The sequence below is a fragment of the Protopterus annectens genome, chromosome 2.part2 (genome assembly GCF_019279795.1).
Source record: "Protopterus annectens isolate FY-2018-M chromosome 2.part2, PAN1.0, whole genome shotgun sequence".
In the NCBI taxonomy this organism is placed as follows: domain Eukaryota; kingdom Metazoa; phylum Chordata; order Ceratodontiformes; family Protopteridae; genus Protopterus; species Protopterus annectens.
Window position 1 is genome coordinate 528,546,450 of NC_056730.1, and position 26,538 is coordinate 528,572,987.

Genomic DNA, 26,538 nt, shown 5'->3' on the forward strand with positions numbered 1-26,538 from the left:
ATGTGAGCTCGGACCTTCCCAGGCTGGGATGAGTAGTTACAAGGAATGATGGAGAAATAAAATGTTACTGGTACTGAAATTTGCAAGGTCGAAAAATAAGAATGGTTGCCAGGCCAGGTGACTTGTGTTTTTCTAAAACATTATTGTTACTAAAAGCATGATTTTTAAGTGTTCACTTGCAGCATTAAGCCAGAATCATGAGGATCTGCAGAAACCCTATTTGTTAAATGAAATGAAATGTCACAAATCTGCTGATAACAAAATGTATAAAAATTGTATGTTTTTGCTCTGTGGTGAGACTGATTTGGAAACATTGTGAAGGCCGTCTCCCAGCGCTGACATATGTGGATTTAAATAAAAAGGAAATGTTTTGCACATCCTAAAGAGCTATTCTTGACTCAAGACTAAAAGATAATTAATGTTAACTCTATACCTTGAATACAGAACCCCCGAGCCTGAATCTGCTACACCAACTACCAAACTGTCATCAGTAGGTATATTTCAAACAGTATTGAATTTCAGTGCATTTTCAAAAATTTTTGAATTTCTGTGCATTTTCATACAATGTTTAGTTGTAATACATTTTTAGGGATTGTTGAGTTTCCGTGCATTTTCAAATAATTTTGAGTTTCTGTGCATTTCCAAGGAACATTGGGTTTATATGCATTTGCAAGGAATATTGAGTTTCTGTATGTTTTAAAGGAATATTGACTTTTGTGGGAAAAAAGATTTACTGTTATTCATACTAAGATTGTGTTCAATGTGTGTTTTATTTAGAAAATAGCCATCAGTGTTTGTGCTCTAAATTTTTTAATTTTTGTTAGTAGCACAACAAATAGCATATTTGCCTTTGGTGAAGATAGTTGTGGGTTCTACTCCTACACCATATAGATAGAATGTTGTTATTATAGAGCCCTTTAAGGGGGGGTGGGGATGCTGCTGTCATAAGTGTGTCCTCCTTTGGATAAGATGCCTAGTAACTATGAATCTGTTGCTGGTTTGACAGTTATTCCCTATTGCAATATTAGCAGCTTACCAATTTTTTTTTTAAATGTAACATGGGCACTTTATTCTTCAAGGGCAGCTGGAACTGAATTTGTGCATGAAACACTGAAATGTACAGTTGTTTAGCAGCAGCAACCTCTTTATTAGTTATCAATCTCCATAATGTGGAATTATTGAAGTGAAGTTTACTTCTGTTGAGACTGTGTATATTGGATTATAATGACCAAAGTTTGAGTGGCCTTTTGTGGTTGAAATGTTCTGTAATGGGCAATTTTATCATTATTGGTTCATATGTTTTGTTTCATTGCTTACTAGCAAAAAGTTCAAACCTACAATTTTAAAACACATGCCAACAAGTGGTGCTGTACTGTACAAGGAATATAAATTAGTACAATCAGGATGATGCATCAAAGAACACATGCCTGCATGCATGGTCCAAAAATGTGTGCAAGGGGGTCCATGGTTTGAAAACCACCAACAGGTAAACTTAATCCACCACTTGCCAGATGCATTTTTTTAATGTGGTTTCAATGTTGCTTCAATGAATATGAGTTTCAAGGACAGAGAAGCTTTCTGATCATGTTAAGTCTGTTTTGATTGTGAGACTGTATTGTTTAGTTTAGCAAATGACTATCAGTATTTGTGCTCTAACATTTGAAATAAAAGCTTTAAATATCTCTAATTGTTGTAGAAGTAAAGCAAATAGTATGCACATTGACAGGTTTGAACAGTGGTAACTGGGGAGAAATAGCTATGTAATGGGGCACTGGACTGGTGGGGGGGGGGTGCTGCTATGGGGGTGGCCTGATCCTTTACCCTGTCTAGGGCCCCACTTGACCATCACCTGGCTCTGGTACAGAGGCAGCTATTTAGGTCATTGCTGTATAATCTCACCAGACCCTGTCCAACCATCTCTAGGTGAGAGTTACATATGAGGTCTGCTTGTATCCCTACCAGATGCAACCTCTGATATGTGCACGGCCTCTGACATGGACATACCTACTATAGCTGAGAGGTGCATGGGAGTCCAATGCCACCATAACTCTTGTACTGTCCTTGATATGCAGTTACAGTCTGCATTTTGCAGCTAGTAAGTCTGTGCTCCTTGGCAAGCAGGATGGCAGGTGCCAACTGCACAGTGACCTAGAGTATCAGTGCTATATGATTATACTGCTTTGAGGTCTCTGGTGGTAAATGTCCATAGGTTACACCTGCCCTCATGTCCAGCTCCCCCTGACCATAGTGTCTGTGGTCATGAGAGGGTCCAGACATAAGGTTGGCATGCACAGGGTGTACCATGCCAGAGGATACAGCACTGCTTATGCAGCACTGGCATCACTTGATGACATATGACTTGTCAACCTTGGTTGTAGTTGGAGATGTTCCCCAGGATCTACCCATGGATGGCCCTAGATGGTGCCCAAAATCAATTCCAGTCCTGGATGGATCCAGTGCTGACAAAGTTAGCCAGCATAGTACACACCACTAGTAGTCATGGACTGTTCTGGCATGGTATTGTTGGACTCCCTCACCTGTTTATGCAGAAACATGTTAACTCATTCCCTCCAGTACAGCTCTTTTGAGTGTTTACCTTTAACTTCCAGTGGGTGTGACTTGAGCAATTAAAAAATGAAGTCATCACCTTACAGTTCTAACAAATACTCATTGACAGAGGTCAAATAGCAATACAGTTGTGATTCTCATCATGTATTCTTCAAGAGAAAATATTCTGATACATTGTATATAGCATGGTTTTGCAATTATTAATTCAAATATAAACAAGCAGTATTTGATGCCTGGAGGAGTAGTAGGAGACAACTTCAGAAATGCCTAGAGGTGCACTCGACTGTAATGAGTACTATGGCATAGACTGCAGATGGTTTGCTACATATATCTAGGCTATATTATAATGCTTCACCAGAGGAGTCTAGACAGCAAACTCTACTTTTCAGTAGTCCAAACACTCTTTATACAATATTTCTTGTTTCAGTATAGACCATGTTGTATACTATTTCTCCAGTTGTCTAGACCATGTTGTATACTATTTCTCCAGTTGTCTGTGGATTCTGAACAGACATCATCATGCATGGCTCATTGCCATATCTGGCATCTCCTGCAGTGCACAAGACACAGCATTACACGTGGCATGCACCCAACATGCTAACTGTATGCATAGGCCATTCTGTCAACTGTATGTGTGTACATATCAACAAGGCGACCCTGCAGGAAGTCACCTCACAGGGAACCTTGGTGTAGGCTGGGTGTGTACCATATCTCTGAATCATGTGTACTATCCAGATGGTGCACAGACACCTTACAGATAATTCCCTAGACATTACAGACCATCTGGCAATTCAGTGAGTGGTTTTCCTTCTTATTTATGTATCTCTGTCCCTCTGGACCAAGTGCAATACCTTAATAATAACACAGGTGCAGGCTGTGGTGTGTAGGATCTCAAGGAAACCTACAGTTCCATTAAATGCCTGCATTGTATTGCTGCTCTTCTCTGGTGTACTTAAAACTAGATATGCTCCTCCACAGATTGCAGCTTGATATCAAGGAATTGATTAGTTATTAGCAGAGAGCTGCAGAATATCTAACATGTCTCCTTTAGGTCACTGAGAAGTCTCTCTAGCTAGGATAATGAATGCCACACATACCTTAGTGTCCATAGGACTAGGCATATGCATATTCCTTGATTTTACTAATGGGAAACACAATTTACTTATATCTTGCAGTACAGCCCTGCTGAATCTGACCTGATCAATCATCTGCTGCTCTGTGAGGTAAAGGTATGTGAGTTGCCTTTTGTATGGTTTCCATTGGCACTGGTGGCCATGACACACAAGATTGCCAACACAGGCTCCAACAGTAGCTAACAACACATGTTGTTGGCTTACCACTGCTGCTATGCCTAACATCTATCCATCCATTCTTCTATCCATCCACAATCCCTTTTTACAATTTTTGCACATGAGGACAGGGTGTCACCTCACCAGTGACAATCATCTACAGCCAAGGCTTACACTGCCAGTTTGCTGCCCGTGCCACAGTACTTCTTCCACACTACATACTTATGCACACACTCGCACCTATGACCATTTTAGAGCATCCAATCCACCTACCGCATGTCTTTGAAATGTAGGAAGAAACTGGAGTACCTGCAGGAAACCTATATGAACACAGGGAGGACATGCAGACTCCACATGGACGACATGCAGACTCCACATGGATGGCATTACAGCTGAGAATCAACTGTTGAACCTATTGTTGAGTGACAATGGTATCCACTGTGCCAGTGTCACTATCACTGCTATGCCTAAAATGTACTCTATAAATCATGATATTTGATGTAGCGCAAGTCTGTTGTATTAGTAATTTATACATCTCCCAGTGTTGGTCTTTTGCATTTGCATATTCCATATTCCTCATTTGCATAGGATTTCACATATCCATGTCAATATATCCTTATTTATATGTACTGTATGTCATACAGTTTTGAAAATTGTTTTTTAGATCACCCGCACCTTTTACGTGGCTGATAGGTTGTGCAATGTGCAATGAAAAATAGCACTAGCTATCTATGATTCCTAGTCACTGTGTCCATAGTATGTGTGTCTAGGATTACAGTTATATTTAAAAAAGTTAAAATCATTGGTGGTTGCTTTTATGACAGCTGTTGATATAATAAAAACAGAAAACTGCATACTGATAGTGGCTTGCCATTAAAAAAAACACAGTATTTGAATTTGCCCTTGTTGGACACTCATCTTAGTGGTGAGTGTTGGTTGCATTAATTTATAAAGAAGGTGGATTTTTTCAGTCATGCAGTGACAAATATTTATTTTATTTATTTATTGACATTTGATTACCAGGAAAGTCCAGTTGGGCAGGAGCCCATTTTCATCAGAGGCCCGCAGGAGAAAAGTATTACAAAACATTGTAAAAACAATAATTTCAGTCTAAAAATAATACAAAAAAAGAAACTATAGTTTAAATAATTATACCAAATTAAACATAATATGAAAACAATGGTTAAGAAAAGATGCAAGTTTTATGATAATGATTTAATAGTTGGAGACATTTTAGCCAGTTTATAGAGAAATGAAAAATAAGTTTCTATAATAAAAATAGGAATTGCAATACAAAGTGAGAGAAAAGCATGCTTATGGCATATTTAGAGAGAAAGACAGGGAAAAGTAATTGATAGAAGTAAGGAAGTGAGTGACAAATGGAGAGTAAGGAGATATAAGGTTTGAATAGGTATTTGTTGACATTTAGGTATATAGTTTGTCCTGGTGTTGAACAAGAACAGAGCCAGCTACAGGCTAGAAAGTCCTTCAGAATAATTTTGAAAGATGGGAGGGAGGGTTTTGACCCAATGGATAGAGATAAGTAGTTCCGGGCCTTAGCAACATGGTACAAGTACAGACAATGCCCAGCAGATTTGATAGGTTTTTGGATTGTAATGACTGATTGGGAACATAGTTATGTAGAATCTTTTTATTCTTGGACAGGTACATGGATGCTGGATAGTTTTATAGGTGGTAAGAAGATTGTGAAAACAGGTGAAGACTGCCAGCCTAGCCAGATATAATTTTGTAGATAATTTTGTCATTTGTAAATATTAATGTAAGCCACGGGCATGTTCTCTTAAATATGAAACGACTGCATTGGATATTGAACTGTAAAAATGTAACAACAGTGCACTCTGCTGTAAGAAAGCTAAGGCAAGCATTTTATGACTGTTTTTAATGTCAAAATTCAGAGCCGATATATCTAGAGGGAGGCATCCTGCCTATTGTTTTAAGACCAGAGTTAATGGCTAGAATTTGCATGTATAAATGTCCTTTATTGCTCTGGTTTCTGACCAGGTGTAAATAATGTAAATGTAGTTTCTTTTAGCCTGGGAACACCAGAGAAGTGTGAAGAATGATGTCATGTAAAGCAGCTCTGTGTTATCAATTTAAAGAGAGAGAATCAGAAAGCTCAGCACATTTTGTTTTGAGAACATCCAACATCACAAGCGCTGCTTTGCTCTATATGTAAGTTATTTAGAGCTGTGTTTTCTCTTAAATATAGCTAGGAAATAGGAAGATTAGACTAGTTTTTTTTTGTGATGTCAGAACTTTTCTGCGGTATTATTTTAAACATTTCTCTGTGATCTCTGAACTCTTGACTAGCACTGTGTATTAAGTATTGTCTTGTGTTTATATTTATATTATTAAATATTTTTTAAACATTTCAACTGTGGCTGTTTTATGTAGAGTTAATTTAAGCTCTAGATAAATTGCATGTATATAGTGATACTGTACCAAGTCACTCTAATAAGCCTTGACTGTTCGGTCATACTTACCATTTGGATAGTAATATTGCACAGTAATAATTGAACACCCTTTCAGAAGGGCCTTTTGAGTAGCTGATATTAGCGGGTGGTGGCAGCTGGTACTACCTTTTAGACTGGGCAGAAAAGGGGCACAGCTGGAGAACCTGTGCCAGCCTTCCCCAGGAGTGTCTGTGTGGCTGTATAAACACTTATCTCAAAGCATGTGTGCATCAGCTACTTGGCAGGGATACAAAGCACTGTTTGGACAGAGAGGGTGCTGGAGGTTTTAGCTTGCCCACTAGGCTGAGATCTGGACCCTACAGCTATGCCAGTGGGAGTCTTATTGGGGACCTGTAGAGAAACGGAGAAACCAGCCCCAGACTGACTATGATCTCTGTGTGCTCTTAAGGGAAATTGTACTTTACTGTGTGTGTACTTATTATCCTTTCCCTATATGGAAGTCCCTCACTGGTGTGGGGCAGTGCACAGGCATCACAAAGGTATGTATATGTTAGTTGAAGGGATAGGTCTAACCAATTGATACTTTTTAGTACTATTCAGTGCTGGGTTCTGAAAGGGGGGATTTCCTGCAAATTTAGCAGTTCATTATATAATTGCTCAAGTTATGATTTTTCTGATGCCTGAAGTGTGTAGGGATGGCACTGTCATAAAGAAATGTGGGGAGGAGAAAAGTAGTAGCAAGTGAAGCTTTAGTTGCATAGGTAATAATAGTTCTGTCTCTATAAAGCATCCTCAGTTTTGGATGAGTTTTTCTTATGCAGTTTTGTATATGCAGATCACATTTAAGATTATCATCCACTATCATACCTAATAATTTGCTATGAGAAGTGACTTCAGTGATCGTATTATCAAGTGAGAGCACTTTAAATTTAGTTTTTTCATGGGAGAGTGATTTGCGGGAAAAGGGTACTTTTTTTTTTTTAGAGTTGAGCATCAGTTGTGAATTACAAAGCCATATTTCAGTTGCTGTTAAAGATTCCTGATTATTTTTTGGAGGTGTGCCATACTGTCAGATGTGAAATGAGTGTGGAGCCATCTATGCTCTGTACTGGGGAGGGCTGTTGTGTGGATATGTGGAGGAATTTGGTGAGAATGTTAAAGGGGAGGAGACCAAGGATAGAGCCTTGTGGTATACCACTGGTGACTGGGAGGTATGGAGTGAGGGTGGAGTGACATTTTACTGATTGATACCTATTGGATAGGTAGCTTTTGAACCATAGAAGGGTGGGCTGAGAGAGACCTAATGAGAAAAAGTAGAAGTTTGCTGTGACAAACTGTGTCAAAGCCTTTCAGACAAGTCCAGAAAAAAGGAGGAGACTAGTTTGCCATTATTTGTAGCTTTATTGACAGTATCTATATAGGTTAGAAGGGCAGTGTGTTAGCACTATGGGAAGGATGAAAGCCATGTTGTGTGGGGGATAGCAATTCCTCCTGCAGGAGATAGTTTGCAATTGTTTTAGAATACATTTTTCAAGTATATTGGAGAGGGGCATAACATTGCTATAGGTCTAAAGGTATTGATGTCTGTTGAATTTACTCCTTTGTGCAGAGGGATAATGCATGAGTTTTTCTATAGGAAGAGAACATGGTATTCCTGAACTGACCTATTTATAAGGATTAAGTCAGAATAGCAATGCTATCAGCTGCTGTTTTAAGGTACACGCTTGGAAGGTCATCAGCTGAAATAGAGCATGGTGTAGGATGTGGACACAAGTTTGAATGTGAAAGCGGATGCAGTGATATGTGGATGCTGGGGAAGGTTAGGTTTAGATACTGGGGAATCCTTGGTTAGAGATCCTGTACTATCTATGAAATGAGTTGAACTGTATTGCAGTTTTGTGTGATGAGTTATTGGGAGATGGGTTAGCACTGACATGTACGACATGTCGTAATTTCATGTCATGACATAACAAATATTGTTTACACTTGTAGTTTTTGTATGTACAGGCAGTCCCCTGGTTATGGACATCTGACATGCGGGCAACCCATAGATATGAACAGGCTGCCACAATGATGGAAATAACATGAAAAAATTAAAATCTTCATTTGTCCTTAGTCTGCCCCCAACTCAGATATCTCTAATATCATTTCCAGTTAACCAAATCTGTGTGTGTGTGTGTGTGTGTGTGTGTGTGTGTGTGTGTGTGTGATCCAGAAAGAGTGAGAGCAATGTGTGAGCGAATGTATGCATAAATGAGGAAGTGGTGACTGTGTGTGTGAGAGATCAGGAGAGAGTGAGGGTGATGTGTGAGTGAATTCAGGTATAAATGAAAAAGTGACTGTGTGTGTGAGATCGGGAAAGTGAGAGCAATATGTGAGTGAATGCATGTATGAATGAGGAAGTGACTCTGTGTGTGAGATTGGGAGAATGAGAGCGATGTGTGAGTGAATGTATGTATGAATGAGAAAGTGACTGTGTGTGTGACATCAGGAGAGTGAGAGCGATGTATGAGTGAATGCATGTATGAATGAGGAATTTACTGTATGTGTAAAATCGGGAGAGTGACAGGGATGTGTGAGTGAATGCATGTATGAATGAAGAAGAGACTGTGTGTGTGTGTGAGAGAGAGAGAGAGAAAAGAGTGAAGAGTGAGAGCGAGCAAGCAATCCCGACAGCAGTTAAGAGGTGGGTGGTTGCATAAGGGGAGGGGGTTAGTTATGGAATAGGTAAAGTAAGGTTAAGGGTGTGTCTGTGTGTGTGTGATACCTCTAAACCTCTTAGAGCAAGAAATCTCGACAAAGCCATAAATAAAAGTGGGACAAATGCCCAAAAATAGGGACAATTTTAATAAATAATACTCTTACAAACTTAGAATAATTCTCTTACAAACTTAGAAAGTTCATAGGTTCATAGGTGTTTACTATGCTAATGACCACAAGGGCCTTTTTAAGCCTAGCTATGCATCCCAAATCTCTGACAAGTTCTGATACCGGTGATAAGTGTAAGCAGGGGTTTGGGAGATAGTTGGTAGAATAACAGGTTTTGCATTAGCATGAATGTTCTGAAGGGTATGAATTCTGAAACTCAAGTGTCTGTCATTTTCTAACTTCAGTCTTTAATGATTTGCCACTACTTTTGCTAGGCAACCACAATTTTATGAAAACTGGACCAAAATATGAGGCAAAAATCTGGACATTCTGTGAAAATCTGTACAGTTGAGAAGTATGGGTGTGTGTCTGAAAAAGTCCGGTACTTCCTTTTTATAGCGGCCTTTGTGAAATGTCAAACGACCTTGGCGAAATCAGTAGGGTGATACAGTTGAGGGATTACACATGTTATGTATATTGTACCCACTTCAGATATTCACTATTAAGTAAAAAGAATAGCTGTGTTACTTTCAACACATTATTTAGCAACTGCATTCCATTTCACATGCTTTCAACAAAATGGTTTCAGCATAATATAGTATTTTTACCCCCCATTTAAACAAAATAGGCAAACAAATGTTGTTCAACTTACAACTTTGGATTTTCTACAGAACACAAGCTGCCTTTTCCTACTCACAGACACTGCCAATTTGCATACATTATTTAACATATCATCCTTTTTTGTGCACATTATCTGCAACTTTATTTTCTTCACACTATTGCTTCAAAAACTTTCCATCTGTGCCACTTTCCTAAATGTATTTGTAGACCTCCTGAAATTGCTGTTTCCTCTTCCCTACATTTTTAGGACCCTCATTTCTCATTCTGTAATATGTCCTCCAACTACTGTAAATGTATGCATATAGTGTAAGAAATGTAGTACTTGATACTGTTTATGATATTTGTGTATTTATGTCAATTTATGTGAGCTCTGACTATTCCTGTGTATCGCCATATTTACTTTTTACGTAAGTATTTTACTTTACTCTTTATGCAACTATATCACCAAGGCGACTATGATAAGAAAGTACCAAAAGTCCTCGTAAATACTGCATTTAATAACAAGATGCCTTAAACCAGCTTTGTTGATAGGAAGTAAGGAAGTATAGCTACAGTATACAGTATTATGTTTAAGAATTTTTTTTATTTGGAAGTGTTTCTAATTGTACTTAACTCAGCTTGTAATACAGTTGATTGTTGGTATATAGCAGCCAGCCAAACAGCTCAGATAATAAATTCACGGATATGTGAATAACACTTATAAGCACAGAGAAACTTTCTAGGTCAAGAGTTAAACACTGAATATCAATGAAGTGAAAAGAGTAATAACCCTCACTAACTGCAGAGAGACAGAGGGACCACAATATTCAATGAAACAAATAAAATGCAATACTCTCTTTAACACTGCAAGTTTGTACTTAACTCAGTTTGTAATACAGTTGATTGTAGATATTTAGCAGCCAGCCAAACAGCTCAGATATTGAGCAGAAATAAATTCACAGATATGTGACTAACACTTATAAGCACAGAGAAATCCTCTAGGCCAAGAGTTAAACACCGAATATCAATGAAGTGAAAAGAACAATAACCCACACTAACTGCAGAGAGACCACAATATTCAATGAAACAAATAAACAGAAAAATAAATTACAGTACTATCTTTAACACTTCAAGTTTGTACTTAACTCAGCTTAATGTGTTTTATATGCAAAGAAAAGTAAAATAAATACCAGAGTGAGGCAAACATTTGACTAAGTGACATTTAATAAGAACCATATGTACACGTTTCAATTTACATACAAATTTGACTTAAGGACAGACTAAAAAACAGATCTCATCCTTAACCCGGAGACTGCCTGTACATTGATCAGATTTAGTTAATGTGGCAATATGAGCAATGTGATTTTCTATGTGGGAACAGTTTTAAATTTTGCACTTTGGAACAATATAGAGAAATATAAAATGATCTTACTTAATATTTTGTGGCTAACATTAATGCACCTCAGGAAAGGGTGGCCATGGTGGTGCAGCGATTAGCGCTGTTGCCTCACAGCAAGAGGTTCTCCAATTCGATCCTCGGCTGGGATGCCTTCTGTGCGGTGTCTGCAAGTCCTTCCTGTGGTCACATGGGTTTACTCCAGATGCTCCGGTTTCCTCCCACATCCCAAAGACATGCTGTAGGTGGATTGGACACTCTAAATTGGCCGAAGGTGTGAGTGTGTGCATGTGTGTGTGCCTTCTGTGGAAGGTTGGGCACCAGGCTGGCAACTCGATACTGTAAAACTCCACTGCCAATCATGAGCGGACAGGTGATCCACTGTGGTATCCCCTAACTAGGAAAAGATGAAAGAAGAAGAAGAAAAATTAATGCACCTCAGAAACATCACTTCAAATTTTTATTTAACATTCGTTTACTGGGAAAGTCCGACTGGAACAGAGCCCATTTTCAGAGGAGGCCTGGGGAGAAAAGATCCAGAGACAACTGACAAAATTGCATAGTTAACTACAAAATTTCATACATTACATAGTTAATTACATACTTTCATACATACAAGACAACAGTTGCATTGAATACAATTAGTGAAATATGACATATGATTTACATATTTGGTGGTTGTTGCAGAGGAGTAACAGAGGTTGAACATTACTACAGTATTACATATAGTAGCAAGCAAGTTTAGACTGTGTAGCAGATTTACTTTAACATCAGTAATTCAATGAGTAATTTTCATGTGGACCATGCCAGTAGAGCAAGTGTTAGTAAAGCCAGTTGAACAGGGATAAGAGGTGAGAGGAGAGGAGTGAATAAGAAAGGGAGACACAGAAATGATACAGAGTGAGAAGTAAGATAGAGGTATGGTAGTAGGTGTGGGGAAAATGGAGGGTTAACATATATTAGTAGGAAAAGAGATATATTGATAGCTGAGAGGAAAAGAGGAAGTTAAAATGTATAGGTATGAGTATGGTAAGGGGAGAAATTGAATGGATATTTTACATACAAAAGAGGGGGATATGGGTAGGAAGAAAAAGAAGTGACTCTACAAGTTTAGTTGTATGTTATGGTAGAAAAGTGGTTTGCTTAGCTAATGGCCATGTCAATAAAATTTAGTCAGGAGTGGTACATGCACAAAGCCATTTATTATTGAGGAAGATTCTAAGTAGGTTTTAAATTGAATAGGGTCAGCAGAAGTTATGATAGCCTCAGTCTTATTACATAAAGAAAATTTAATAGCAACATCACACAAGGAAATTCCAATGACTTATGCCATGTATTGGCTATGAAAGATATTGTGATTTTGACTTTTACTTATTAGATCAGGGAAAACAATGGCAGTACTCATTAGAAGCTTATAATGACCCAGGTCTTCTCATCAGTTTAGGATTATACCTAGATTAAAATTAACATCACAGAAAAAAGCACAACAGCAACAGGCTCATTTGCACTACTGCAAAATTTGTGTTTTTGCCTTGAGATGTGAACATCACTCATTGCTAGTGACTGCTGGCTATCAACAGTGCGCAATGCCAAATGATGCACAAAGGATGAAGACAACCAACAAAGATAATTGTAAGTGGTGTCTTTGTGATGTTTTCTCAAATTTGCCTTATAAGATCGAAATATGCACATTACATATCACTATTTCCACACAAACGGTACCCTATCTAAATTTGAACTTTGACATTATGGCATTAATATGACACATTTGAGATTATTTTCCCTATTTGTCACAGGCACAGACATATTCTGAAAAAGAGAAATTAGATTGCATATACACAAGATGTGACATTTCATCACTTTACATTAAAGGTCCAAGATAATAATTTTCTCACAGATGTCCTTTGTATCTTCCCAGTAGATGTGTAGATGAATGGGATATTTGCAACAGTTAGCTAAGTACTTCCTGTTACAATAGTAACATTTTTTTGCAATGCTACAGTTGTTTTCTTCTTTCTTTTGCTAACAGCATTCAACTTTTTTTGCTTTTCTAACAATAAATGCAGTCATTTGAACTGATTTTGATATGTGTTTGTATACTTAAATGTTATGTACTTTATATGAATTACAGACAAATATTTACTCAGAGGCACAGTTGGGTCATAAGTATTTAGTAATGAAACTGTTATAAAGGTTATCTCATAAGTCAGTCAATGTAATCCCTGACTCTTTGGTAGCACTTTTCTCTCTGACACCCTTAGTAAGTGTATGTCAAACTGACAGGAGTGTGAAACACTAATTATTCCTGCAGTAAGACTAATCATTCACACTTACAAGCACTTATCAAGAAATACTCAATGCTAGCTCTTGCACTGCTAGGGCATGTGCATGGAATCATGTAGATCCTCACACCATGTTTACCTGCCCAGCACTTCATGCTGATTGTGTGATTCATAAATACTAATGAGTTGAAACATCATATGCATATTCATAGAGCTCACAGGAGTGAATCTGCACTCTATAAGCTCATCACGTTAGTAAGGTACTTGCATCATAGTCAGGGATACTCTTTGTATCCAGAGTTTTTATACTGCTGTAATTGCAATTGTTTGGGTACTTTATTATAGATATCTGTGAAGGTATATGATGTTTATTTAAAAATGAATTGTTTTAAGCATTATTGATGGTTTTCACATAGCATTGGGTGCAGTCTACAGTCTGCCCATTGGTGTTGTTACAGCATATATCATTATTTCTTTTTAAGTAAACTCGTGTAATGTTACCTGCCTTTATAGAAACACTTTTCTGAGGATGTGGGCACATGTTATAAAAATGTGTTTTAGGAATAGTAGCAATGATGAGGTTACACTGTTGTCCAAGAAATGTGTTAAGTCTGTGATATATACATACCTAACATCAAACAAAGGTTATCCCACATGATAAACATGTTTAATTTCCTATGCTTTAATTCATATATTTTGGAAATGCTGTTATCTATTACAAACATGCATATTCTTATCATCCTTGAAGCATTCTGATATTGCTTTTAATTTTCCTTTGGGAGTATTGTATTTTTTTTACCTGTGTGTAGTCCTAAAGAGACATATGTTTAATTTCTGTTCATGATACCTGCATACATTCCAATTTTTTTGTGGCCAGTCACCTTGCTAAATTTTCTGACACATATTTTTTCTATTATTTTCATTACTTACAGGGATATGACTTCCAAGATATTTGGCCTTCATACACCCCCATACTCAGATGCTGGGAATGAGGGATAATCCAGGTACTCCGTAGACACAGCTCACACATATTAGAGAGTCAAAATCAACAAGTCTTTCTGTAATTGTAACTGGCTCCAGGTGGTCAACGATGTCAATGTGTGGGTGGCCATTGCTGTTGTGGTGTCAGACATAAAGCCAGTGACATGATCACCAAAGCCAAAAACAGAATGACTGCTATAGAACGGTAATGGATGGCTACTGGTGGTGATCCTCTATGAAACCACCACTGACTGAGATGGAGGAGTTCCTTGTCTACTGTAAGGGATTTGGACAACTTGTCATGGGGTTCCAGAGCAGTGGTTGATGTAGGTGCTGAGGTGGAGGATGACCAAAAGCTGTTTACTGGTGAAGCTCTAGGTATGCCATATTAATAATAATGTTTTATACATATGGATAATGCTAGAGAAGAGGGGTGGAGCATAGAGGGAGTCACATAGAGAGAGGTAAGCAGGGAGTGAAGGAGAGCAAAAAGAAGAATGTGTATAAGATCTTTTTTAATATGCAAATCCAGGGCACCAATAGACCAGAAGACAGCTGGAAGCCTTATAAAACCAATTTAATGTGTGCACAAAACACAGAGTAAACACATAAATGCAGACAATTAAAATACAGCATTTTCGTTTCAAACACTTCATCAGATGTGAGTCTAAGGTAGGTTGACAGATTAAATATCTTACTAATGAACAGGTTGACCAATAAAAACATTCAATAAAATGACTCATAGTACTCATAAATATTAATGAATAAATAAAAATTAAAACCAATACAACAGACACCTTGGAAACATGTAAAAGCTTGTGTAAAACAATGATAAAAAAGTGTTGGTTCATATTTAATCATTTCAAGTGAGGACCATTCTGAACAAAATTATGACATTAAGTAAAAGAAAGAAAAGTTAAAACTCCATAAGGAATGAATTCAGCACCAGCTTAGAAATGAAGGTAAAATAATACTGGTTTCTACTGGCTTCTGGTCTATTGGTACCCTGGATTTGCTTATTGGTCTTACTTTGGTACCTTTTGGCTGTTTTTTCTTATTATCTTTTTTAATATGTGGATGTAGTTGATGCTGATGTTTATTGTGTCATTTGCATCATAATGCTTAACATCCCTTCTCTATTTCCATTTTGTCTAAATAGGCACATCTGGTACTGCTTTTCCTTGAGCACCTGAAAATGAAGGCCCCTTTTTCCATTACTATACTGAAAGTTGATTTATATCTACATTAATTGTTTTTATAGGTTCATAGATAGGTACTGGCCCTGAGGCCTATACAAGCCCAGCCAAAAAGGTACCCTGGCTTTTGTCATCCAAGAAAATTATTTTCCTGTGCCACTGTCGAGCAGAGCCACAGAAGTGATCCCCGGGGTGAATTTCCTGTTTCCCATCCAGTCATCAAGATTTTTCTTGAAGAGTGCTAATGAGGAGCTTTGTTTGATATAGATAGGTAGTTTATTCCAGAGTGTGGGAAGTCTCTGGGACAGGAATCTATCCCTCTGGCATGTTCTTTTTATTGTGGTGACAAGGTTTAGGTCCCTAGAGCATGTAGGTTGGTAGTATTGGGATTTCTTTAAGTGGAGCATGGCCAACAGCTCTGGGTTTGGCATAGCTTTGTATGTTAGCAGAGATCACCTCTGAGTAGGCGATATGCGACAGAGTAAAGCTGGAATTTTTTGAGACAGTCTGCGTAGGGCTGCTGTTTGAGGCTGGTATTCCTCTTTGTGAGGTATTTCTGTGGCCTTTCCAGTTGTTGTAGATGTCTTGTGAGGTACATACCAAAAGGGGCATTGTACTCTATAATGGGTCTAATGAGTGATGAGTAGAGGGGAACAATGACCTCTTTTTTTCTGGATAAGAAACCTTTTGTGATGAGGTGTGCCATGTAGAAGGATTTCCTGACTACTGTGGCGATGTGATTATTAAAGGAGAGACTACTGTCCACCTGTGTCCCAAGGTCTCATCACACTTTCGGTGTTAAGTATATTACCACCTATGTTGTAGTTCATAGGTACAGAGTTTTTACCAAAGGGGTTGACAATGGAATTTTAAGTTGCATATGCATCTGTTATTACTTACCTTCAGTTTTATGTATCATACAGTTGATCATTTGTTTCTTCTATTTTTCTCTTTGTTGTGTTATTTGTTATCCCAGGTGAGCCTACCATCAGCACTGCGAAATTCCTACTGATGATGTCAGAGGATTGGTAGCCTCTGGGCACTGTCTGTGGATGCAGAGGGTCAGTCTGACTGAGGGTGTGACTCCAACATTACCTGACCAGAATTTGGACACAGTCAGTATGCCTATGCATGCATGACACAGAGCCATCAGAGATAGGACAGGTAGAGGGTGGCACATTTGATCATGATCAGAGAAATGTGGCTACTCCAGTTGCAGAGCTGGCAGAGTCTCCCTGTAGCCATCATGAGGGTGAAGTACCATACATAGGTGTCAGTAAACGTCCTTGTAGTAGACCTGCTGTCCACACTCCCCCTGATGTTAGTGTGTCAGTATGTCCAAGACACTCTGTAATCACCAAACGTAAAAACTGTTTAATACGAAGCTTTCAGGTCTACACCCTTCATCAGCATACAACTTAATGTCTATTCATCACATTTAAATGGAGAAACAGTTACAATCACATGAACAAACCAGCCATACAAAAGAAACTTATTAACATATCTCATTAAAATTTAAAAACACGTATACTTAAAATACTAAACATTTTCCCTCTGTTTTTTAACTAATATTGGCTTCAAACTTACTTTATTATTCAAGCCAGGCATTTTATCAGCCTGCAACCGTATTATCCATTCATATTCTTTCAGTTGTAATAAATTATCCACATCTCCCCCCCTCATACCCATATTCAAAACATAAATACACCTAAATTTAAAAGAATGCGAGCTATAAGTCATTAAATGTCTGTATAGGCCATTAGTTTCAACTTTTCTCTTAATTTCGGATTTATGTTCTATTATTCTGTCTTTTAACCTTCTTGTAGTTTTACCTACATAGAACGCATTGCATTCCATGCAGGTAGCTAAATATACTAGCCCCGTGGTGGTACAATCAGCATTACATCTAATGGAAAAATTTTCATGGGTTACAGGATGTTGAAAATTATCTCCCCCCACATATATGTCAGTATGTGCCACACAACATGTGTGTTGGGCTATCAAGGAGGTGCAAGCACCTTCCACCTGGGCCTCAGAAGAGATAGTCCAAGTACTGAATGTTGTACATTATAACATATGAGACTGTCTGAACATTGTGGACTCCTTGGGCAGGATGAATGAAAGACTGCACAGTGTCTGTAATGAAGAGTCTGCTGAGGAAAGGTCAGCATCCACATGGACAGAGAGCCACCAGATCATATGGCGTTAGCCAGTGTGGTCATGCCAGCTCCCACTCCTATAGTGGCACTACTTCCACTGTTCCATCAATGATTGATGTGTCCACCCCCAGACATGGTAGGCCACATGGTCATGGTCATGGATGTAGTCAAGATGACAGCTCATCCAGCAGACATTGTTCATGTTCAGGTAACACCCTGACTTCTATCCAGGGTCATGAACTAACTAGTACTGCAACTCCTGGCAGAGGTAGTTTTTGTGGTCGGGGGGTAGCAATGGTGAACTGACTACTCTACCATGTATGGAACACACCTGTCCGAGATGCCAGGATGTAGTGCTAACATAAGAGCTTTGTTTGTGTTCATGCAGACCTACACATGTTAAAAATTATCTTGGCCATACCAAATCATGCACACACACACGCACACACACACATACACACACACACACACACACACACACACACACACACACACACACACACACACACACATTACAATTTAATGATATAAATTTGTTGCTACTTGCCCTAGCAAAGGATACTTGATGATCTATTGTTTTCTCACACACAATCACTTCTTGGTGTCAGGTCTGGCTACCTGTGTCCCCCCTCCACACTTTGCAAGGGATGATGACTGTGTCATGCCCTTTGCACACTTCTTTGTGACTTAGGGTTGCTTATGTCAGCTGTACAAATGGATAGTTAATGCTTGCTTACTCAGATGCTTCCTTTAATGGAATATATTGCAGAAACTGTTTTTATTGTTCTTTTTTCTGCTTAGTTGTAACTGATTTGTTACGTACTCCTTGATCATGATTGTATTTGTACTGTATTCCTAGTAATAGTAATTATTCCTTGCTCATACCCTTGTGCAAATGATGATAAAGTTGCCCTTGTCACTGTTGAGGTATCTGCATTGGACAACTGTAACTGATGCACAGTATTGGGCAGAATCATATATGTATGTTGCATATATCAGTCATGAGTTACTGCTGACATCACTGTAGAGTTGAGCCATGTTTCATCTTAGTGACCTATAATAGTTGCAAATGAGCATACTCATTTACTCATTTCTATATTTCTTTTTTAAAGGCTCAGCACTTAACTTGGTTAATACTGCTGCTACAAGATGTGTATTTGGGGCATGACTCTGTTCCTCACAGAGCACAACCATTATATGGGTAACTAAAGGCTGATAATTTTGCAGACATTCATTTTAATGTTTGTATGTGCTTAGCATCAAGGTTTTCACTTATGTAGTGAGTGTGTGTAGTATCCTCTACCTCTTACCCAGAGCCATTGCATATTGTGCATGCCTCCATCTGCCAGGATCATCAGTGATTGCTGATTCTTCCTCGGACTCATCTGTATTTGCTTGACCTGCTAGTCCTGTCTGTGGTCCTAGAAGTTTCAGTCCTTGGCCTTGTTGTTCTTGTTTCAGCTATTTCCTGACAATTGTATTGTGAAACATGGCACAGACTGTGAGTAGTTTGGTCATGGTGGCTGGGTCATACTGCATGGCACCACCTGGAGTGTCTAGACACCAGAAGCCAGATACATGTTCTGTAATATTCCTAGTTTGAACATGGGCATAATTGTATCCAAAACTGGATCCAGCACTAGGAGACCTAGGCAGTTGTCTAGGGCCTGCTGGCTGGGGTGGTCCACTGGGGGGAGTGCCACAACATTTCATTAAATATTCTTTTACATGTCTTCTTCTTCAAGGGCACATTCTATGTATGCAGTTGCATGTGCATCTTTAGTCTACTCAGCAGCAAGTGGAATTCCAACACTTCCTTTTCAAACACAAAAGGCCAAGAACTTGGCATCAGTGGGACCAGGCAACATCCCAGGCTGGCTTTTAAACAACTTAAAACATGACCTAGCAGACCCACTTGGATCCCTGTTTAATCACAGCTTGCGAACTGGCTATGTATTAGTGGGATGGAGGACAGCAACAGTAATCCCTCTGCACAAAGGGGACCATCAATTGGCCCTGGGAATTATAGGCCCATAAGCTTGACTAGCCTCATTTGCAAGGCCATGGAAAGAATCATTATGGACCTTATTAACAAGGACATAGGTAGTCTCCAAACTCTGGACCCAACCCAGATCCAGTTCATTAAATGTAGATCATGCCTGTTAAACATGGTTGACTTCTTTGAGAAATTCACCAAGACCCTGGATGAGGGAAAGACAGTGCATACCACCTATCTTGACCTAGCCAAGGTATTTGACAGAATCACCCACTCAGGTATTATAGAGAAACTCTCCCAATTGGGAATTAACCCCTAAATTACCAGATGGGTAGCCAACTGGCTCACCGACAGGACACATACTGTCAAAGTGTATAACTTTACCTCTAGCAAAAGACCAGTCACTAGTGACATACCACTACTGTTTGCAATCTATTTCTCAGAAGTCCAGGCAAACTTGGATGGCCTGTGGCTGGCCAAGTTCATTGATGATTACAAACTGGGTGCAATCATTGAGTCCCCCAACGATGTTAATATACTGCAGACAGGGTTAAAGCAGAGAAATGATTAGTGCCAAAGCCACAGATTAAAGTTAAATGCAAAACAAAATGCATTATTATTCCCTTTGGGAAAGCTGACATCCCTACTAATTACATTATAGACAGCACCTCCCTAAGTGTAGACCCAGTGGTACATGATTTGGGTACTCAGGTTGACAGCAATCTGAACTTTGACCATCACATATCCACAGTAGTAAGGAAATCCTTCTATGTGGTACATTTTATAAGTAAAGGCATTGCATCTAAATCTAAGGATGTTATAATTCCATTATACTTCGCCCTCATCAGACCAATAATTGAGTACAATGCTCCCTTTTGCATGTACCTCACCAGAAAACTGCAACAACTGGGGAGACCACAAAGGTTTCTCACTAAGAAATTACAGGGTATACAAAACAAGTCTTATGCAGAATGACTGAAAGCCCTGTCACTGTATTCTGTCTTTTACAGGTTGCTACGGGTGACTGTTCCTAGCTTACAGGGCAGTCTATGACCCAGACCTGATGGAAATGCTTCACATTTGTAAATCAAATTGCACAAGGGCCACTTGCTCCAGGGATCTTAACCTAGTATCTGACATGAACATGTCATGCTGGAGAGACAGATGCATCTCTCAGAGACTGACACTTCTTTGGAACAAACTTCCAATTCACATGAAACAGAGCCCCACCCTGATCCTCTTCAAACACAGCCTAGATCAATGGATGGATGACCACAAACTCAGTCCTGGGGTGGTGCCTGTGTCCCTCCTGGACAGAGGAAGTCAGTACTAACTACCATAGACCCTTACATTTGTGAACTTCACTCACCTAAGCACCGACAACTGGGGCAACTCAGGATAAATATGGCTAGGCTTGTAAGGGCTCTGTTTTCAATGCACAACTGTTTTTTTAGCAAATGGCTGTCACTGCTTGCGCTATAGAATTTCAAAGCAGAATTAGTAGCACAACAGGTAGCATACTTGCCTTTTGTGCGGAAGGCTGTGAGTTCTAATTCTACACCATGTAGATGTATTACTGATACTGAAGTGCACTTTAAATTGGGGTGGGGGTGTTGCACTCCTGAGTTTGTTGTCCTGCAGATGAGGTGTTAAACTGAGGCCCCATCCATCTGCATTAATAGTAGATGTTGTGAGATCTTTAATTTCTACCTGAGCTATTAAAGAGTTGGAGGAAGTTCCCAAATGCCCTAGTCAAATTTTCCCTAGTGGTATAAATATCCTCAAGGGTCTCTTAAAAGATGCCTAGTGGGACTAATCTAGTCAACAAAGAATATTTAAAATAAAAGTTTAAAATTAAATCCATATCTGTCTTCATTTCAAAATGAAAAAAATATGCATGCTGAAAGTTTTGAACAGTGTTTATGGTAATTTGGGGGGGGGGGGTAATGGGGAGGGGAGGGCTGGCTGATTCCCCTGCCTTGGGCCCCATTTGACCATGATCCAACTCTGGTTATACCCTTGCTCAATAGGGTTTTGTGGGTTTCTCATAGGAGTCAAGAGCCGAGGTTCCAGATCATAACCTGCATCCCCCACTAGATGCTGTTTGCGGAAAGTCACTCCTAGTAAACCTTACATACAGGTCACAGTAGTGTCATATGTGTGAGTCATGGAAACTGCCACTGTTACTTGCACACACATTGTAGATAATCTGGCATTACAGACCACCCGACAGTTGATGGAACTGTATCCATTCCTGTTAATGTACCTCCTTCCTTGTTCTCTGGGAGGAGCTTTTAATTCTACATGTGTGTACAGTCTGTGACCCCCAGGACCTCAGGAAAGCGTGCTATGGCATAGAATTGTTGCATGGTTGTTGCTGTCTCCTCTGGGGTACATGGAAATCAGATATAATCCCTTGCATGTTGTAGCACTGCATTTAGAAATTGATGTAATAGTCCAGAGGCTGAGGTCTATGACATCCCAAATATATACCCCGTCGGTTTCTAGAAAGTACCTGTAGCTGGTATATGTTATGCTACATATGCCTTGGTTTCCACTGGTAGGGTTTTCTCCATGATTTCCTTGGGACCTCAGGTGAGGGCACCAGAGATTGCATATTTCCTCTAGGGTATCCTTGTCCACCCTGTATCACTTTACAATTTCTGTATCATGCAGTCCATGATAGGTCTAACAGGGTCTGAACACTCTTCTCCTTCAAGGCTGAGGTCTGGCAGGAGCAGCACCCTGTTGCACATACAGGTTAATAACAGCAGCAGCAACCAATAACATTTTTTTCTAAGTGACTTCATGTCTGTAGGCAAAAGGGAGCACCAAGTGCATGAGTGCAATTTATATGTTTCTGAATAGCTCCACCATTTTGGATTGCTTAATTAGCATGTATTTCAGTTACTTATGCCTTCATTAGCATATTCTGCCACTTACCCTTGTTTTGAGGGTGGATTCATAGTGCAGAGCAAGTTAATGATTACCAAACAGCACACAGCTGCACTAAGTGCAGGTGTTCATGAATCCAGCCCAATGCATGCTCTCAGAGACAAACAGTGGTGGTATACACACAGAAGGTGGAGAGAGTGTCAGCTAACTGGATGGCACAGAGGCAGGACATCTGTCTGCATCACTGGTGAACCATATTCAGGAATGGATTTGTATCACCAGTAGGGTTGGTCATGAGGAATAGGATGAAGTAGCTGACAACCATGTATCTTACCAAAACCAAGGGCAAGGGGTAAACCTGATACCTGTGTGATCTCTGGTTGAGAACATAAGCCTTCAGGACATCTCAGACTAACACAAGGGGGTGGTAATGATGCACTGGTGTCATTGCACCCTAGCCTTCTTCACATCTAGGACATTCACTGGCTGCCACAAGAATGATGGTTTCTAAGCTTCACACTCTTCATTCCCCATCAGATCCTTTGGCTCCTGGGCTTAAACAATGAATACCACTGAGGTTGACTTCCTGAAGACTCAGGGGGATACCCCAGTGAAGAATCATGTTTGGGTAACTGGCAAGCAGTCATTGGAGGATTCAGGGACAGGTGAGTCCAGGATCCAGGAATTCATGATGGGTAACTGCAGCGAACTACGTTTGATAAAACAGACAAAATAAAACCAAAGAAACAAACAGCATAAACGTTTGTTAATTTAATAAGTATAAAAAACAACAAAGCTTTCGGTTTTCCCCTTCCTCATTGTATAAAAATATGATTACAAAACCATTTCTTAACATGTCTGGCACAACCAACCAATCACAACAGAAAAACAATTTAAAAAATTAGATGACCAATTAATCAATACATACGTGCAAATTACTGCAATATCGTTTGTTTCTTTTGCAGAACTGGTTTCAGGCTTACTGCCCCATTCAAACCTGGGATTTTATATGCATTTAATTCTAAAATCCAAGCAAATTCAGCAATTTCCAATTTATTGTTCATATCCCCACCTCTTATATTTTTCTGCAGCACTTTTATAACTCTAAATGTAATGCTTGTCCCCTTTATCATGTATATGTATTGCCAAAGCATTTGTTTCCACATTCCTTTTAATTGCAAACCTATGTTCTATGATTCATTCCTTTAACATTCTTTCCCACATAAAATGCTGGACATAATGTACAAGTAGCCAAATGCACTATATGTGTTGTAATACGGGCTAGCATAGTTAAAAAAAAGTATATTTTCTTTGACTGATAGGATATATAAAGAAGGGATCAGTAATTACATCCTTACAACAACTACATCCAAGGCAGGGATAGGTTCCTTTCCTACAACTTTCAAACTTTTCTTTATGCCTCCCCATCTGTAATTCCTTATAACAGAGTCTACTTTTAAGATTTTTCTCATTTCTATAAGCAAATATAGGATAATCATTTATAATCCCTTTTATTTCAGGCATAGTTAATAGAACATTCCAGTACTTTCTAATAATTTTCTCAATATCTTGTGTTCTATTATTATAAGCTAATACGTATCCTAACTTATTATCAGTCATTCTCCTCAGTGTGTCCTATCAAAACCCCTGATTCATTAACTTGCTTGAAATAAGGAGCCGTACTCCCATTCCTTTCTCTTATGACCTCATCCATCACCTGATGAACCATATTTTGTACATAACCCCTATCAGTAAATTCCAAAGCCATCTCATTCATTTGCTGTATGTTAGTACTCTCATCAGTATTCAATCTACTCACCCCGCAAAGCGGGTCTACTTTATACCCTCGAAACATGAAAAACCCAAATCCAAATCGCATGATACATAAAGAGATAACCGCGGATATGTTGAATGTACTAAAGCGCAAAAATGTAAACCTCAAACCGTCATAGTTGGCCAACCCACCACCCGCAACACACTACCTACCCAAACACAATAAAAAAAAACATACATACACTAACCAAATCCCTACTTCTAACCCTAAATTGCAGTACCAAAATCCTACTGCTAACCCTACACTAACCCAACATACACAACTGTCTATGCACTATCCTTAACCCCTCCCTAACCCTAAGGTCCGTAACTACCGCACAGTTCCCCTACGGAGCTATACCCAAACAAACTAAATATTCCACACACATACACTTAACAAAACCCTACACTAAACCTTACATACATTACCTACACAAAACCTTACATGCACTACCTACCTATGCACTTACCTTAACCCCTCCCTTACCCTAAGGTCCGTAACTATCGCACACTTACCTTACGGAGCTATACCGCAGACGGGCCAACTATGCAATTTCAATATTTCCCCTTTCACGGTTTCGTATCGTTCGACGTATTTGTGGTTCGCTCTTTCCATGTCACGCAATTCTAATTTGGGTTTTACTGCTTTCGAGAGCTTAAAGTAGACCCTGAAAACTGACTTTTTACTATACCCTTGAAAATATGTGGGGCATGCATGCTGGTTATGTCCAAGTAAGTAATCGATTCAGATGAGCATTCCATCTTAAAACTTAAAAAGTTTGTGCTATTATCTAAATATTGCACAAATTCTCTTAGATGCATTTCATCCCCTTTCCAGAGCAGAAAGCAGTCGTCCACAAATCTCTTATAGAAGAGAAACATTTGCATTTACATACCCTTCATCCTTATAAATATATTTAATTTCCCATTGATTGAGTACTCCCTCTCTTGCATTTATTATTAACATTCGCGCTAGAATCTTTAAACAATACCTTTAGGTTTAAGTTCCTTGTAAATAATTGCAGGTCAGTGAGCGCATCGGGCACACTATTAGCACCACTTGGTATAAACTGCAAACCTCTTTCCAGGATATTTATATCATCAAATGATAGATACCAGACTGGCCCAGAGGAAAAAAATCCAGACATCACTCCCCTGAGTTGTGGATGTTATTGTCCAGTTTATTTATTTGTATTTGTTTTCTGGAGTAAAGCACTGATCTCCATGGCCCTTTTTCAGACTCAGCCTGGGAGCAATGTCTGGTTAAGTGACTTGCTCAGTCATACTGTCAAGTAATGAAAGGTGAGGAAATTAAACCTTGCACCACCGGACCACAGGAAACAGCTTGTTAACAGCTCCTTAATTCCCTAAGCCAACTGAGGCCCAGTGGGTGGGACCTGCCAGTCTTGTGAATCCACCAATCATGCCAGAAGACTCCTCATACTGCCAAGGTGAACATCCAGTTGCTGTTGTGCCTCAGCAGCAACTAGCCTTTTCAGCAGATGCAGAGAGACCATTAGAGACTCCTCTGGTCTACCCTTATTAGAGCAGCCTTCACCGCCTTCTGAGAGGTAAACACTGAGGGCACCATTGAACCCTGTAGGTCACCTCCAGCAAGATGACCATCTTTCCTGTTTTTAATTTCTCCAAATCTTTTGGGTTTCTAATACCATGATAAAAATGGACCCCATTCCTAAGTCAAAGTATGATTAAAGTTTATGAAATTAGTGTTGTTTCGATCCTTGATGTCAGCCAAAAGTGCTCTTCGCAGCACCCGCAATGTGCCCAGTAATGACTCCTTCTGCAAGTTGTATGGGGTTACATGGCTTGACATATCTAAATAGGATTGTAGATTCTTTTTTATAAGACCCGTTGCTCCTACTACTATTGGGACTGTCTTGGTATCTTTCTTTCACATTGCTCTCATTTCTGCCCGCAGATCCTGGTATTTTATGACTTTGTGTTTCTCTATATGCAAGAAACTGTAGTCACTGGGTGTGGTGATTTCAGTGATCAATGCTACTTTTGTCTTCTTTTCTTGGACGACTATATCCAGTTTTC